Raw genomic sequence first — 18,079 nt, forward strand, 5'->3', positions numbered from 1 at the left:
AACATTTCAAAAGATAAATATAGGTTTTAATATTTTTAAAATTTCATAAATTCACATTTTTTATTCCAATTTTATTTGTTATTGGTATTTTACCTTAAACTCTAATTTATTTAACATCATGGCCGCTCGCATGGGAAATAAAGGGGAGTCAATTGCCCCCATGAATTTTGAAAGGGTGTTCAATTCTTGGAAATACATGTCAAAAGATATGAATTTGCTCCGACGTACTATAGTTACTTAATATATTTATATTAAAGTATATATAAGTAGGCCCTACTATAATATATTTACCGTAGGTAATAAGGGTATGTGCGTAACTAATTGTTGGCACGCGTGCTTCAAAGAGAGTATGTATTCACCACTGTACTAGTGTGTTGGACTTTTGCCTCCTCCCTCGGATTCGGTCTTTTGCCCCCTTTGAAATCAGCCGTTTGCTCCACCCCCTTGGAAAAACTGCGGGCGTCCCTGATTACCGTCAAAATTAATTTGAAAATTCAGGCTCGAGGAAGACAGAAACGATTTCGATTACTTTAAAGGGGGAATATTCAATTAGAAAAAAAAATAATATTTAGAAGAGAATGTAGACCAAAAATTACAAACTGAGTTTTTGTACTCTAGATTATCTCTTACATTATTTCCAAGGTTTGCTCTGCACGTTAGTGCTATAGAGTATATAATTCTCAAGTTTTAGTACAAACTAGCTGGTTATTAAATGAAAACTACAACTAATACAGTTTTTTCTTCAATGTCTTAACTTTTTTTTTTTTTACTTACTCCCTTCTTAAACCCAACGATTCAGTTGTCTTGAAACTCAAACACTTTAGCACTAGAACGCTTCTCTGGAACTGATTAAGTTCAGTTTTATTTTCCAACATACCAGTGTATAGGGATGATCTGACAATCACATTGGAAAGTTGGTTGGATTGGATTTTAAGTGTCTCTTTCAGCGCCGAGGCTATATGAGACGTAGAACCTACAGCTTAACGTCGGATCCAAACAATATGAGTTTCAGTCTTGAATTGAACTCGGGTCTCCCGCGTTTAAGACCCATAACCTAACAATTATACCAATGAGAGAGCTCAAATTGAAAATACGTTTTTTTAATCGTTTTGTGAAACAAGAGCGATTTACTCTGTTTTTATTTAGATCCGTCCGTTCGGGGGACAAAATATTTCAAGAACTACTTAATAAACAAAGATAAATTTTGGTCAAGATGTAGAGGATTAACAGCTAGGAATCGAGTTCGTTCATGGAGGTAATCCATTTACCGGAAGTGGTAGAAATCAACCATTTCCGGTTTTTAAGATTGATCACCATCGAGCAAAAACAGTAATAGATAAGGAAAAGCTGCTTTCTTAAATCAACTAATCGTCCCAAAAATACATTTCGTCTTCACTCTTCACTCTTTACTAAAACCGGAAGGCGTAGAAATCCACTACAATTTCCGGTTTCGTTATTAATCTACATAAAACAGAAACGATAAAAGGCAACGAGAAACATTTCTTGATGTTGAGGTCAACTTCTCGTTCTAAGAGTAGGTATCATCTTCTCTCTCTCTCTCTGAACCCTCTATTGAAACCGGAAGTGGCAAAATCAACCACTTCCGGTTTTAATATTGATCGCTATAGAGTAAAAACGGTAATAGATAGCGAAAAGCTGTTTTCTGCAATGGAATAAGTCCCAAGAATAAGTTTCGTTTCCATTTTTTACTTTTACTGAGGGGCACGGTGCTAGAGTGATACAGTGCCTGCGTACCTCTGGTGCGTGAGGTGCCTGGTTCGACCCCCGGTCAAGTAAGTTTGTGGTAGACAACATCGGGTTTTTCTGTGGTACTCACATTTTCTCCCACATTCTCATTCCACCAATTCTTGCATTATTATTCAGTTGCTTTAATCGGCCGTTTTCCTTAGCCTAAAGAACATAATCGTGGGAGTGAAACTGAAAGAATTCATTTCCTTTCGTTCATTTCTACAAAGGCCAAAGTGATAGAAATCTTCTAATACTCTTAAGAGGCTTAATCACTGCGAAATTAAAATACCGCTAATTTTACAATAATTATGTGATATCTTCAAATAGAAAAAAAAAGGATAATCGAAATGTAGAAGAAGACCGCCTTAGACAATATTAATTTGTATGAGGTACCGTTATCACGAGTCACCTAGTAGCTTTCCGCTTGCAACTATTTAGAAACGCGAAAATAAATGCCGATTTTCAAAATGGCTGGAAATCGAAAGCAGATGAGTCGTAACGGTATCTCAGTAAAATATTATAGTCTAGGACGCTCTTGTTTCACATTTCAATTAACTTTTATGTGTTTGAAGATATCACATAATTGGTGTAAAATATTTTAATTTCGCTGTGATGAGGCCTCTTAATTATGAAAGTATTACGTCATACAAACCAAACTTTCTCGAGTAGTGTACATGTGAAATTACTTTTTATTTTCTTCTACTCTCTCTCTCTCTCTCTCTCTCTAAAGAATTGACGGATCATTCGTTTTCAGTAACATAACAATGTGTTCTGTTTATATATATTATTTCAATCATTTTCCTAGTTCCTCCCACGATGTAAGTATATGTTTCCAGAGTAAAATTTGTTGTATGTATTTTGCTTGATTGCTTTTCTTTGTCTAACTTCCTTGATAATCGAAAGGTAATCGCGTGCTTTTGTTTTATGTAATTATATAAAAATGAAATATATTTTATTAAGAAAATGTCTGCAAGGAATGTAAAATCAATAGGGGAAGACGTATTATGTATATACTTCATGTAGCGTATAAGTTTATCTTGAAATAATCGGTATTGAAAATAATAATCTTTAATGTAAAATCTTTTGTGGCAGACACAACACTATACACATGTGGTAGGTATTCTCATACATAATGCAATACACAATAGCGCGCGATTTCTCATCACACGCATGTAAAGAATAAGAATTGCTGTAAAAAAGTAGGCCACCCATACAAGAACCTATCATCAAGAAAGAAAAAAAAAAAGAATTCCTTTTGTGTTCGCAGCCAAGCAGAACAACACTACAGAATGCTTTTTTTTTTTTTTTTGTCGACATTCCTTTCGCTGCCAATTTATTTATTTTTCTCTTTGACCAACACTTAAAGTTATGTTAATACTTAACTGTAGGTTAACTACTCTTTCAACTTTCAACGAAAATCCTTAGAAGGAACATTTTTAATATTTCCTTCTTAGGGTTAAGCAGGAGCGTAAATACTGTAAAGGCCCCGCAGACCCCGCATTGCGGTGAACCCGAAGCCATCATGGGGCCCCAAATCGTGATGTAATACGTAGAGAAGGGACCCCATTCCACGTTGTCTGCGGGGTGGCCCCCCAAGCCCTTAGTTACGCCACTGGGGTTGAGCCTAAATAACTGAGAGCTGGTTTTATTCGAGAAGAGGTAAGTAGTGCCCCCCTTAAAAAGAAAAGCTCAAGGGTATCCAAATGGGGAGGGCAGAGTTATTACGCATTTTAATTTTAGAAAGGCGAAAAGTGAGATATTTGAAGGCGTTAGCAACTAAAAATTAAGATATTTAACTTCTTAATTACATTTCAAAACATTTGTTAAACTGGGAATAAAAGCCTGGTCTGATAGTAAAACTTCATGACATATCAAATGCTTTCTCAGAATCTATCAGTAGGTTGTAACCCATAGGTTGAAATTCGTTGGTATAGCATCTGGTATATCCATATAATTGTGCATTTAATACGAGGGCTGTTTTGTTTTCAAACTCCGTTAAGGAACCAGAGGAGATAACACAAAGATATTTATTTGAAGTTACCTTGCTCCGCACCCAACAGAAATACTCCTCCGTTCAATCGTTGTGGAGTAGCAGCCTTGAAAACATGCAGATTGCATGTAATTAAAGCTCCAGCAGAGTATGAACTATAGCCTGTAATTCAGTTGTTCCAGCGGAAGAGCATAATTCAGCTGCCATTTATTTTCGAACGATTAAGGATTATGGTAGTAGAAATTCCATAAATGAGGATTGTATGAACGACTCCTGCAAAGTTTCAAGACCACGACTGCTGCAAGCAGTTTAAAGAGCACGACTGCTGCAAAGAGTTTAAAGAGCAAGACTGCTATGAAGAGTTTAAAGAGCACGACTGCTGCAAAGAGTTTAAAGAGCACGACTGCTGCGAAGAGTTTAAAGAGCACTATTGCTGCAAACAATTTAAAGAGCATAACTGCTGCAAGTGTTTAAAAAGAAGAATTACCAACGTACACAACGAGGGTGGCTAAAGATGAAAACTTACGGCGGCAGGCGATCTTCCTGAACGTTAGAATCATTTGATTCGTGAACGATGTAAATTATGATTTCTAAACTGTCTACTGAGTTCCCTAGTATTTCAAAATCAGTGTTTGGAGAAATAGAATTACATTTACCGGTCAACTTGATTGCACTCAATATGTTTTAAAACTCGCTTCTCCATAACGATAGAATTTCATCCACCACTACCTACCTCTGAAAAGGAGGACTGAAAGAAAGAAGAAGGAAGTTTTTTCTCGCGATGCAGCAATTTTTTTTTTTTAATAATTAATGAAAATCATTGGATGGACAGTTTGTCTTTAAAGTGACTGCTGTGCAACTTTGTGTCTAACAAAGCAACATTCATATAGAAACTTCTAGTTCTGACTCTAATGAAGAACAAATTCTAAAGCGTTATGATTATACTACTACTGCTACTACTACTACTACTACTACTACTACTACTGCTACTACTACTACTACTACTACTACTACTACTACTACTACTACTACTACTAATAATAATAATAATAATAATAATAATAATAATAATAATAATAATAAAGAAATGTGGAGAATGCAATTTTCCCAGTTACCTTTCCTGTTAAACAATAAAAAAACATTCAACTCCAACAAGACTTGGGTGTGGTAATTATAATAAACTAGTTAATCAAGGCCATTTATTTGGTTGGCAAGGAAGTTTATAAGATTACTAAAATTTAGAACGAAAAAATTCTTATTCAATTAAGATGTTTTAATACTTTTGATCTTAAGCCCGAGTATGGTACGTCTTGGCGTAACTTATTAAACCAAACGGACGAAGTCCAAAAATGCTTTCAGTTTAACGTCCCACGACTATACATTGAAGTCCAAGGGAGACGGATGATTAAGACAACTGAGTGATTGATGATGAAAAATGGCGGAATGAAAATGTAGGAGGAAACGGGAGTACCACGAGAAAACCCACGGACACGATGTTGTCCACCACAAACTTACTTGGTCAAGGATCGAACCAGGGACTACACGCACTACAGGTAACGCTCTACCACGGACGGAGTCCGAGACGAGGTCAATAATATTGCAGCAATTTCACCCAACAATACAAATAAATGTAGCATTTGTCTTCAAATAAAATGTTTGACGATTTGTCATGTATTTCGTATGCTTAGTTTTCTTCCTGCTACCTGTTACACATATTCTATTAATGTACTAACTTAAAAGAAGCTAGAATTTGCTATGAAAACCTAGGATCGAAGGAATTAAGCCAGTCTAGTTTTCCAAGCACTTCATTTTACTACAGAAACAATTCTAATAAGGTCACGTCTCAGTTATGATCTAAGTTTATTTTAAAAATTTGGATCCATTATTATATAAATGTGTAGATGTGTATTATATATGTTGTGTGAGTTGAGAAACTATCTAGATAAGATAGTAGGAAAACCAACTTATAACACGGAATTCGGTTTTCTCCCACAACTTTTTTATTATAAAATTCCTGTCATGCACAGTATAACACAAGGTTACTATAAACATGGTCCTAAGGCCAATACAAAGTTCTCTATGTAGTTTAGGTAAATATGTGTCCGAGGGCCAGGTAGCCAACGGAAGGATTCCACAGTGCTCCAGGCAATCTAGTGGAGGGAATTTAGGAATTTTCAGTTCTACAGTCAAGCAAAGAGAGGTTGGTGCCCCACGGAGCTCAAGACAAGCTTAGAGAGCGGTTGAGATTCCACAGAGCTCCAGGCAAGCAAAGTGAGTGGGAGACCTAAAAGTTCCAAGCAAGCTAAGAGACTTGGGTTAGGTTAGATCTCACAGAGCTTCTAACAAGATTAGAAAGAGAATTTAATCAGCCGAAACAGATGTTGATCGAGACATTACACAGTATTTTATAACCTCTTCTGGATAGCAGTGACGTTAGTTTTCCTCTTCTGTTACATGATTTGATGATGATGAGGATCTCTGTCGTCTGCTTCTTGTAGTAGTTGTTGTACGGGAGCAAGTGGTTTTGTTTATAAATAAGAAGCACGTGTTGGTGTTTAGAAATATAGACCACGTGTAGGATAGAATTAAAAAGGGCCCTAAACAGAAATAAATGTTACCGGAGGGAGGCATGACAAGCGTGTACAGTTGGTATGGAGACACACCTCAATCCACTTAAATAAGCTACTGAACTCTCCGAAGCTCGTCTACAGTGATGTTTCTTATTTCGCTTTTAACATTTGATTTCAAATCTTCAATAGTTCGTGCGTCAGTTTCAAATCACATACTGGGTGTTCCGGAAATAAACCGACAAACTTCGTGTACGTGTTCGGGACCTCAATACAAGATAAGAGAAGTTTACCTACCACTTTGGTTGGAAACCCCTAATTACGGAGCTGAGGCCAATTTAAAGTAAATAGTTTAATTGGGTGTAGTTTCGTTACCCCATCTCCGCAATTAGTCAAATGTGGTAGATAAACATTTTTCTTGTGTTGAGGCTTGAATATGTATATGAAGTTCATCGGTTTATTCTTAGAACACCCCTTATATATATCTTAGCGGGGAAGGAAATTCGAATAATTCTCATAAACCTATTCTCCTCGTACGAAAAAGTACATATATACATGGCCGGATTTAGGGGAGGTGCACCTGCACCCCCTTCATTGTAGATATACACGATCTAAAGTGAAGCTAGCAGCGAAAATAGCAATACTTCCCGAAAATTTCTGCTGACATATTTCCATTTGGGGCTTAAAGAAGGCGGAGTTTTGCAGAAGCAATAGTTTAAGTCAGTCACTGAGACCAAACACTGCATTTCTGGGACAATTCCTCATTCACACCACAGATACCTCAGTCATTAAAAAAAATAAAAGGTACTGGTAGTTATTGGTGCACCCCCATCAGAAACTGCTGGATCCGACCATGTACATATACATATATTTATACAACCTCTGACAATAAAGTTCGGTGATTGATCCCGTAAATAGAAAGTAGATACAATGTGAATGAAACTTACCTTACTGTCCTTTGAATTAGTCCCCTCCCAAAGCTATGCAACGCTCAGCACGGCTGTACATGTCCTAGAAACTTTTTGAGAAGTCTTCCTTCGAGATGGTGCTCAGGAGCCTCGTCACGTTTCGTTGGATGTCTGGAATATCGTCAAATCTCTTTCCTTTCAACGCGAGTTTGAGGCGTGGGAACAGGAAGAAGTCGGGAGGATTCAGATTTGGCGAGTATAGTGGATGGTCAATTTGCATCACCCCCTTTTGGGACAGGAATTGTCTGACGATATTGGCTGTGTGAGGGCGAGCATTGTCGGGAACCAGAAACCATGAACCTCGTTCTGAGTACTGTGGTCATACCCTTTGTACACGTTTCATGAAACGTCTCAAAATTTCAACGTACGTAGCAGCATTCAATGTTGTTCCCTCAGGTAGAAATTGCTTGTGGATTATGCCATTACTGTCAGAAAAAGGTGATTATCATCGTTTCGATGCGTGATTTCTCTGGTTTGACCTTTTTCCGACGAAGTGATATAGGAAAACGCCATTCTATACTTTGGCGTTTTGTTTCCGGATCGTACCTCATACACCAGGACTCATCCTCAGCAACAATACAGTTCAAGAAATTTGGATTTTCATTCGCTATAGCGATAAAATCCTGTGAGGCAAGAACAAGTCCGTGCTTCTGATCATCAGCCAAGTAATGTGGCACGAGTCGAAAACACGTTTTCCCTTTTCCCAACGTCGTTGGTGACCATAAGTCTCGCAGATTCACGGCAACTGTTCAATTCCACAGCAATCATTAGCACAGTTAATCAGCGATCGTTCGTGATTAATATTCTCATCTTTTCAATGTTTTCGTCTGTGCTTGAACTTGACGGGCTTCTGCTACGGAGGTTATCAGAAACACTATCCCGACCTTCTTGAAAACGGCCGATCCACTCGTAAACACATTTCAAGGACACGGCTTGATCTTCATAAACCTGTACCAGCATATCATGGGTTTTTTTCGGTGTCTTGGCAAAGCTTAAAACAAAACTTCAAATTGATTCTTTGTTCGTTCATTTTAATGCTATCAGTTCGGAACCGGACACACTAACACTAACTTGGTATAACGCGCCTCACAAAGAACCACAGTTGACTCACACCTGAACAACGGTGGGTCAACAATGGCGACACCTGTCGCTACTTGTGTGCAGTGTTTCGTTGCGCCAGTGTTGTCAGGTCGAGCACAGGGACTTCATTCACCGAACTTTATTGTCAGATGTTGTATATCAAAGAGTAATTGTGAAAATACGGAAAATACCGCACATTGAGGAAAATCTGTTATGCGGACAGCGGTATATTGTACAAATATAGACCCCTACATTATCTTTATATATACTGCATAAATCAATACGGAGCATATGTTATCCATATCCTACATATGTGCAGCCCTTTTCCCCGCTTAATGTTACATTACGCCGTTGCAGGGTGGTTGACATCTAACAGTCTTACGTATATTACGTATATATACGTATGTTGTATACGTCCATCTGTATATGAGATCCTGACCGCCTATATATAGTTCTTTCGTTCTTACGGAAAGTACATATAAAATTTACTTTTTCAGTTATACGTATGTTGTACGTTAAGTGCAAAAACTACAGGATTTACACATGTAACCTACGTTTTTACGTACGCCATATATGTTTTTTTTTCTCAGTGTACTCTCGTTTTGGTATAAATATTGAAACACCTTGCCACCACGGAATACGCCTTCATTAAAATTGATATGCTTTCTTTTTTTAAAAAAAAGGGGGGGAAAGAAGTGCGTACTATCTTTCAAAAGTTATTTCAAACGTTTCGGCCATTTTCCTAACTAGCGACCTCAAAAAACTATGGATTGCATTAAAATCTGTCGCTTGGCATCATTTTTGTGTCATTCCTTTCAACTTCCACCCTTTGGGGTGCCTTATTCTCACTTTTTTTTTTAAAGATTCAGTCATATACCTACCAAGTTTAATTGAAATTTCTCCAACTTAAGTTGAAATATACGTCCATACACATACAACCAAACATGTAAACATGTACAAACGGAAAAGAAAGTATTTGACAGTTGACAAATTTTCTTTTGCCAATAACTCAGGAACAAGTGAATTAATTTGGATCTTTTAGTTGTTATCCTTTGAATAGTGATAATTTGATAACGTGCCAAAATCGGTACTCTAATATGTTAATTTATTGTTGAGTTGTTAGAGAAAGAAATTTTGTCAACTGAAAAACACTTTCTTTCGTGACTGTATCAGCAACAACTTCGGCGCTCATCCTGTAAATTTGCAATGCATTCACGTTTAAACTCTAGTTTGAACGTCATCGTGATTCTAACCTAATAGTGTGTGAGTGGGTTTTCTCGGTGTTCTCCCGTTTCCTCCCACTTTCTTCATTCCACCATTTCATTCATTTCTCATCTTCACCGTCTCCTTTAGCCTAACCGGCATAACCGTGGGACGTAAAACTCAAAGATTTCATTTCATTTCATTTCTAACCTAATAGCTAGCGAACGCAATAAACTATCGATTTGACATTATTTGTCTTCATTTGAGAGATTTTGTTTTTCATCCTTTCTCACCCTCTATACCAGTGGAAACTGAACTTGGGACTTTAACGCGTTCCAGAGTGTGACTATTAATCTCAGCGACACCAACAACTATGGATTTGACACTAATTTCAGTCATTTTCTATTATTTACTCTTACATGTCAACACCAACTCACCACCCTAGGTGTTCTAATGGGTGTTAAATGAAGACTTAAATTGTATAAGGGCTTAAATTTTTAATATCAATAAACTTCGAGACACTGAAAACTATGTATTCAACACTAATATTGGTCGTTTATTATTACTTTTTCATGTCAGCATTTCTTTCCTCCTCCATTGATACTAATGGAGGCTGAATTTGGATTTAAACGGCGTTAGGAGTTTCGCTATTCATCTCAGAGACTCCTAAAACTATCAACTTTTACACTAATATTGGTCGTTTTCAATCATTTTATTTGTTACCCTTTTCCACTCTCTCGAGGTGTGCTAGAGAGTCTTTCTCTCACTGGGAGCTAAACTTGGAGATAAAGGCGTTCGAAATCACTTTGGGATCTTACAATTAGTTATTAATCAACCCAAGTTGGGTATTTATCATGCCATTTTCCTGACCCGCAACCAGAGGAGGGCTAAGGGGCTGACCCCCTTAAACTTTTCGTTGCCCCTCCAGACTTAACACTAATACAAAAAAAAAAAAAAACACACACACACACACAATTTAGCTATTTGTAAGACAATTTTTAATGACTTGGACCCCCTAACACATTCATGGCCCCCCAAACCTCTGTGTCTGGTTGCGGGCCTGCCACTTTCATTAAAGGGCCTATTCTAGGGAGAGAAGGTATTTCGATATTTATGGCAAAAGTAGAATGTCTTATGGCTTTATATTATTGCACTTTCAATGAAGCGCATATCCTCAGGGTAAAAGGACTAAAATATTTTTAACAATCCTGTTCTTCCGTGTGAAGAATGAATATTTTAACTTTCAATAATATCAATAATGAAATAAGACCAGTAAAAGCTAAAACGAAAAGTCTCAGAAAACATTATGTATTTCAACCAAACTAATAAAAGCAAGGTCAGTTAAAAACAAAGCTATTCCGAAAATCTGACTGAAATAGACAACCCTAAAAATTCTCTTTCATTCAGGAGACTAAGCTTCTGTGAACTTCCGTCAAAAATAAACACTGACTGTTGTTGAAGAGGAGAAAGATGATTCACAATATCAAAGGAGGATTTTTCCAAATATTTCTGGTCTGATGCTAAAATATCTCGTCACTCGTAATAATCTGTTCGGTGCAATCTTGGAGAGTAAACATAAAGAATATGGTTAATTTGGCGATGGGTCTGTACCAACGGATAGTAACATTGGAAAATGATACGGTAGAGTTTGAATCTGTGATTATTATTAGTTGATATTATTGTTTATTAATTACAAGATGGATAACTTATTTTGGGCAATATCATTATAGAATTATACTCTTGAATACAGAGAAAGGTATTTCGGATCATCTGTGGTTAATTAAATTAAGGTTGTGGTGTGGAATTTATATCTTAACAATAGGTGACGAGAATTTTCTCTAATAATGAAATATGGCTGACGCAAACACTGAAGAAGATTGCAATTCTTTGATGCCTACGAGCCATAGAAGGGAAACAGAAGCGTATTAGGGATGGTATCGAGACGAGACGAGACGAGACTTTATACAGTCTCGGTCTCGTCTCGGTTGATAAGTAGCGGTCTTGGTCTCGATCTCGTCTCGAGTCAAAAATCGCCGTCTCGGTCTCGTCTCAGTCAACAGATGCCTGTCTCGATCTCGGTCTCGGTCTCGAAGGCCAAGTCTCGGTCTCGTCTCGGGTCTCGTCTCGAAAGTCTCGAAATATATAGTGTGAAATTAAAATTGTTAAAGTATTATTATCGTACAGTCTGTCGTTTCCGCTTCTTATTTTTTGCCTTCATTCTTGACTTTGAATTATGCTATGGTGTACCTATTCGTAACTAATTTGCTAGCGCTAATGCTTTCCATGTGTGTGTTCCAGGTTCAATCATCAGTGGGTATAACATATCCGGGATAAAATTCTAGTAGTAACTCATATTTCACTTTCGGTAATAGACTTTATCTCAAATAGCTTCAGTACTCTATATACAATTAAACGATATTAAATTAACCCAAGTACTATACAGTAGTTTATTTCCTTCCTCTGAATCAGAATTGTTCAATACCTCCTAACGGATAACGCAACACATAGCAGCACGAATGTGTTTAATCGTACCGAAATTGAAATTTTACAATTTCTTATTTATTATCCAATACATTCTGAAAACAGAATATAATGTTATTTTAAAAACAGAATATAATATTCATTATCTTAACGAATAGAGTAAATTATTACTAAATTGACACTTTAAAACAGGAACTTCCTTAACCTTGTGGTGGGAGCTACGGCACTCATCTTTGCTATCTGTGATCTCGGGTTGGATCACCAAACAAGTTAGATTCAAAGTCCGATGTTTCGTATAGTTCGCGTCTCACTTTAAGTACATTCTGTTTCTTATACAAGTTCATAAGGTCTTAATGTATTACATAAGCATATATCCAATGCCGTAACATAGATTAAACTTATTCCTGAGCTCTCAACGGTGCATGTGATCTTTATTCGAGAAAACTAATCGTGCGTTCATTATATTGAAATTTTATATTGATTGAAAATTACTTGCGAGACATAAACATACATAATATATATAAGTATATAGGCAATTTGAGCTATATGTATATATTTTCTCTGTTCTGGCAATACGAGTTTCTTAACTTTCTAGTTTTCTTTTCTATTAATTTTCGTAGTTTTGCTGCAATATGAAGTGAAAAATATTTTTTTTCGCTGTATTAATTTTGTTAAATTTTGGATTCGTTTTTACCCTACCTTACCCAGTAAAAGTTTTATATATATATATATATATATATATATATATATATATATATATATATATATATATATATATATATATACTGAATATAATAGTGTACAGTGTATATATATACACACTGAATAAAATGAACTTCAATCCTGCTTTCCAGTGGATAAAGATTCAAAGTATGGTTTAGCCCCGCCCTTGATCATATCCTGGATCCGCGCCAATATATATATATGAGAGAGAGAGAGAAGATTGTATACAACAGCAGTGGATCTTGTTTCGGGAGGGTCTTGAGCCCGACACCAACCCTCTAAATACGCCACTGTACATCAGTCAACCGTTCCCATATTATATCACACAGCAACGAAACAAATTTTGAGTAAAGGCAAAATAGCTGTCAATATTCGAGACGAGACCGAGACTTTCGAGACTGACCAAGATCTCGTCTCGGTCTCGTCTCGATTTTTAAAGGTCTGTCTCGTTCTCGGTCTCGTCTCGGTATGTAAAAGTCTGTCTCGGTCTCGGTAAATAAAAGTCCGTCTCGGTCTCGGTACCATCCCTAAAGCGTATGTTGAAATATTTCGAACAATATTGTAATGCTAAAGATATCCCAGATAAGAAAACAGAATGTGTTTTAATGCAATTATAGGCGAAGCAGCATAAATACGATTTGTTAACTTGTGTCACCAAAGAAAGTAGCAGAATTAGAAATGTATATATATATATATGGAATCAATGGACGTATTAGTAAAGGAATATGGGCCATTAACGGGTATATTGTAGAAAGATTCAAATTTCACTCGTTAAAACAAAAATGTGGCTAATCTATCGATGAATATTCAGTTGAACTAAAAACAGAGGCCAATAAATGCGCATTCGAGAAGGGCTTAAACGAATCTATGAGAGACCAGCTTGCATTTTGCATATTCAGGGAGATGACAAGAAAAAAAAGGTGCAACTTCACTTTACGAATCCATAGATTGTAAAATGTACAGAAAAATTCGGGCTAGTTTTTAATTTGCCCATTTCATGTCGAGAACAAATACCCAACCAACCCCTACGGGGCTTCTAACCCGTTCCTACTACTATTATTACTACTACTACTCTTACTCCTAGTACTACTACTACTAATACTATGGATCCGTATAGTAAAACTGCACTGAAAAAAAAATAGCTGAAGCACAATTAACTTTCCCCATTGCTTCGCAAATGGAATTACTGGAAAATGAAGTTCATATATTTAATCATAGTAAACGAGATAGACCTTACTTGTGAAGTCTCCAGACGGAAGTCTGATGGATTTTTATGGATTTGGACTGCATAAAAGGACTCTGAGAAAGAGGCATGTGACAACTGTGAGTGGACTATGGAAAGCTGTGAAAAAGAAATGGAACAATATATATATATCACGCATCAACTGAAATGCGTGGGGCAGGGGCCGGGTATGAGTAAATCGATGATCGATGGATCCAGGGCGCAATAAAACTAGTCACACCACTGGCATTTGGGAAAGTATAAAGATAACTAGAGCACACTATGACCGTATCCTTCGGTACTTTGGTGAATTTATTCACGAATCGCATTTAAAAATAAAAAAAAGTGCAGTTTCACTGTCATCTGAAGATAGGCTGGCCGCAGAAGGTAATGCCTTCTCTTGAACCTTGAGTATTCATTTATTTGTAGTTTCCCCAAAATGAGTATAAAGATTTAATATTTATATATTAATCTGCCTTTGTTATGTCTTGGATTAGATATTTTGCTTTCTCCTTATCATAAGTGAGATATCCTTAATTGATCTCATTAAAGGTCCCGCGGAATACGCTCTTAAGTAATGCAATTTCTTACCACCTCGTAATTATTTACCTTCTTCTTCTGTGCAGCTAATACTATAATTTCCTTTGCAAAAGAGTAAAAGGTAAACAACACTTACAATTACAAATGTCTTTTTAGGAAAAGCATGTGACATTTTGAACTTTGTGAACAGCGACATCTATCATTCAATTTCAACTACTTTCTCTGCATACTGTTTGGGTTACAGTTCAAACAGCGACTGAATATTCGGAAGCAGCTTTCACCGAAAAAAAAAAGTCACCAATACTTGTTTAACAGGAAGTAGGTATGCATCTTCGCATAAGTGTGAGTTACCATTATGTGACGAGTTTCATCATTTCTCCTTTCCTTGGAGCAACATTTTATTTTTTTCCCAAAAAGGAGTAGTAACACCAAATTGACATTTTCTGATGCAATTAGGAATGTTCTTTTTACTCTGTACCAGCTGTGCAAATCTGTCTTCAAGATTGAGGGGGACGGGTAAGACCGTTCCCATTTATATATATATATATATATATATATATATATATATATATATATATATAAGGGTGGATCCAAGGGGGGCTACGGGGCTATAGCCCCCCCTTGACGCTCAGGTTTACACTGGATAAAATGGGCTTCAATTCTGCTTTACACTGGATAAAACGGCAAATTTTGGTTTGGCCCCTCCCTTGATCATATCCTGGATCCGCCAATATATATATATATATATATATATATATATATATATATTCGTTTTATTTGTCCCGGAAGGGTAACAATACTTTATTACAGAATGTAAATCATACTACAGTGTTTAGAAGAATGGAATTCTAATCTTTTCACAACTATCCGCATTTTTATCCACCATTCGCACAGAAACTAAAAAGATATCGTCAAAAAGCTGTAATGGTGTGTATTCCGGAGGATGCAATCCAGCGGACCTCTAACGCTAGACTTCAAAACTAAAGAGCTCTAATAAAGTTTTAAATATTATCTAATGTTGAAACCGAGAGTGTCAGAAGGATCAAAATGGGAATAGAACCTATTATTTAGACGCTGAATTTGCTTAATTTTTTTTTTTCATTTTTTTTTTTTTAATTTTGGAACGTTTCTGCTCTGGTACCTATTGACACACAGATGCAAATTGCGCTGAAATCATAAAAAGCTGGTCAAAAATAAAAAAAACAAATTTTCGATTTGAGAATATTTAGGTCTTGAGTCGCATAGTAGAATGTTTGTAGTATCAAATTTAATTAAAACATCCGTACCTTTCCAATAACCTATGGAACAGGCAGTTATTTGAAAATTCCCGCTTGACCGGTTGGGATATAGTGAACGTGAACATGAAAAAAATGCGTTGCTTTTTACAGTGCCATAACTTAGCTAATTTTTAGTTGTTTTTTTTTAAATGTTCGAAATGGATAAAATAGACGAAACTATGCAGAATTGACATTTAAATAACTTAAGCTGAGAAAGCAACTGAAGTTATCACTAATTATCATTACAGTTACCGAAAAATAAAGAAAAAAGTAAGAACAGAAAGCATTTAAATACAAAAAAAAAAAAAAAAGCGTTATGAATTCGGCGTAATTCTATCGACATAATGATTTTACGACACATGCAATACTATACGCTAACGAAATTCACAAAATAATATCTGCCCATAGGTGCCATGGCAAAATAATATGCACGTGTTTCCCAATAGATATTAAGAATACCAACTTGTAATAATTATTAGTAATTTGACACTATAGCAATAATAAATATATATTTTATTTTGTTATATTGCAGTTCACTGCATAACCATTTTCAATGTTGAATTTCTGACTTTATAATCGTTATCAGCGACCCCAAACTTAAGATCAAATTCGTTTTCAGCCAATTTGAAAAAGCTTTGAAACATTTTACCCACCATATTGAATCCATAATCAGTAAGATGTTAGAAAACTTGAAGAAGGGCTGTGAAGATTATGGGATGAAAATAAATGTTAGACAAAAGGCATGGTGATTGGAACGAACGGGTCGGTGTTAAATATAGAGAAAATTGCAGAAAATAGAACACGTGACTAGTTTTTGATACCTGGGTAGTATTGTCAGTAATGATATGAAATGTGAAGTGAAATTAAAGCAAGGGTAGGAATAACGAAAGAAGCCTTTACTTCAAAGAGAAGACTATTTTGTGAGACCTTGAATAAAGAGTTGAGAGGAAACTCATAAAATGCTTCGTGTGGAGTATTTTATTTTATGAGGCAGAAACATGGACATAATGCAAACATGATGAGAAACGATTGGAAGCAGAGACGTACACAGGGGATGGGTCCTGGGAGTCCGGACCTCTCTCCTCCCGAAATTTCGAGTTTTGTGTAAATTTAGCCTAATTTTATGGGCAATTTTAGAAATTTTAATATAAAATTCCCTCATGTTGAGTTTGGACCCCTCCCGAAATAAATTCCTGCGTATGCTACTGACTGGAAGCTTTGGAAATGTGGGTGTGGAGAAGGATTGACGGAATCAGCTGGATCGAGGGAAAAACGAATGAGAGGATGTTAGAAATGTTGTGTGAGAAAGAACTATTTTTGATATTATTAAGAAGAGGAAGGGAAACTGGTTCGAACATTGACTAAGAAGGAAATGTAGCATGAGGGACGTGCTAGAGAGTATGTTGGCAGGAAAGACAGAGAGGGAGGGAAGGCTACAGTTAATGGACAACATAAAACAGAAATATCGTACGTGAAGACGAAGAGGTTAGCAGAAATACCATGGAGTATGGAAGCTTCTCAGATGTAGCAAGTGACCAGCCAATAATGGCAGAACACCTATAATAATGATTGAACCCGTCATGTTGAATTTTTGATTTCTCGTGACGATGAAGGATTCTGAGAACTTCTAGATGATTTAAAAAAAAAAAAAACTTAGAGCATAAATTAACAAAACGAGACGAGAAGTTGTTTTCGAGAATTGAGACGAGACAGGAAAGAATTCCTTGCAAATTGAGACGACAGTACCGATATGTTTCTGCAAAATTCACGAGATGATACTAGAAAACCATATTTCTCGCTTCGTGGACAACAGTATTGTTGCACTCAAACATTCGTACTTCACCGCCTCGCGTAATTCTTACTATTCACTATCTTACAAAAGATATGTTGAAATGTTGAAATACAGGAGCCCTTCCATTATTTTGAAAACTATCTGTAGTTGTGTACATTTTATATAAGATATATATATATATATATATATATATATATATATATATATATATATATATATATATATATATATATATATATATCTTCTATACATAGGAACCAGTAACAACAACTAATTATCTTAATTGCCGATCCATTTTAATGTATAATTATGCTACTTCTATCTTAAATTCTATAGATAATTATAATTTGAATGACAATTTTAGGTCATTAAGTTATATAATAATGAAAAGAACATTAGCTAGCAAGGTCGACCTTAGTCGAGTTAACAATCTGTATTTCAAAGCACCGTATTTCCCTTGACTTTTACTTATTTTCTTCTAATTATT

The sequence above is a fragment of the Thermobia domestica genome, chromosome 1, assembly GCF_964235325.1.
Source record: "Thermobia domestica chromosome 1, izTheDome1.hap1.1, whole genome shotgun sequence".
In the NCBI taxonomy this organism is placed as follows: Eukaryota; Metazoa; Arthropoda; class Insecta; order Zygentoma; family Lepismatidae; genus Thermobia; species Thermobia domestica.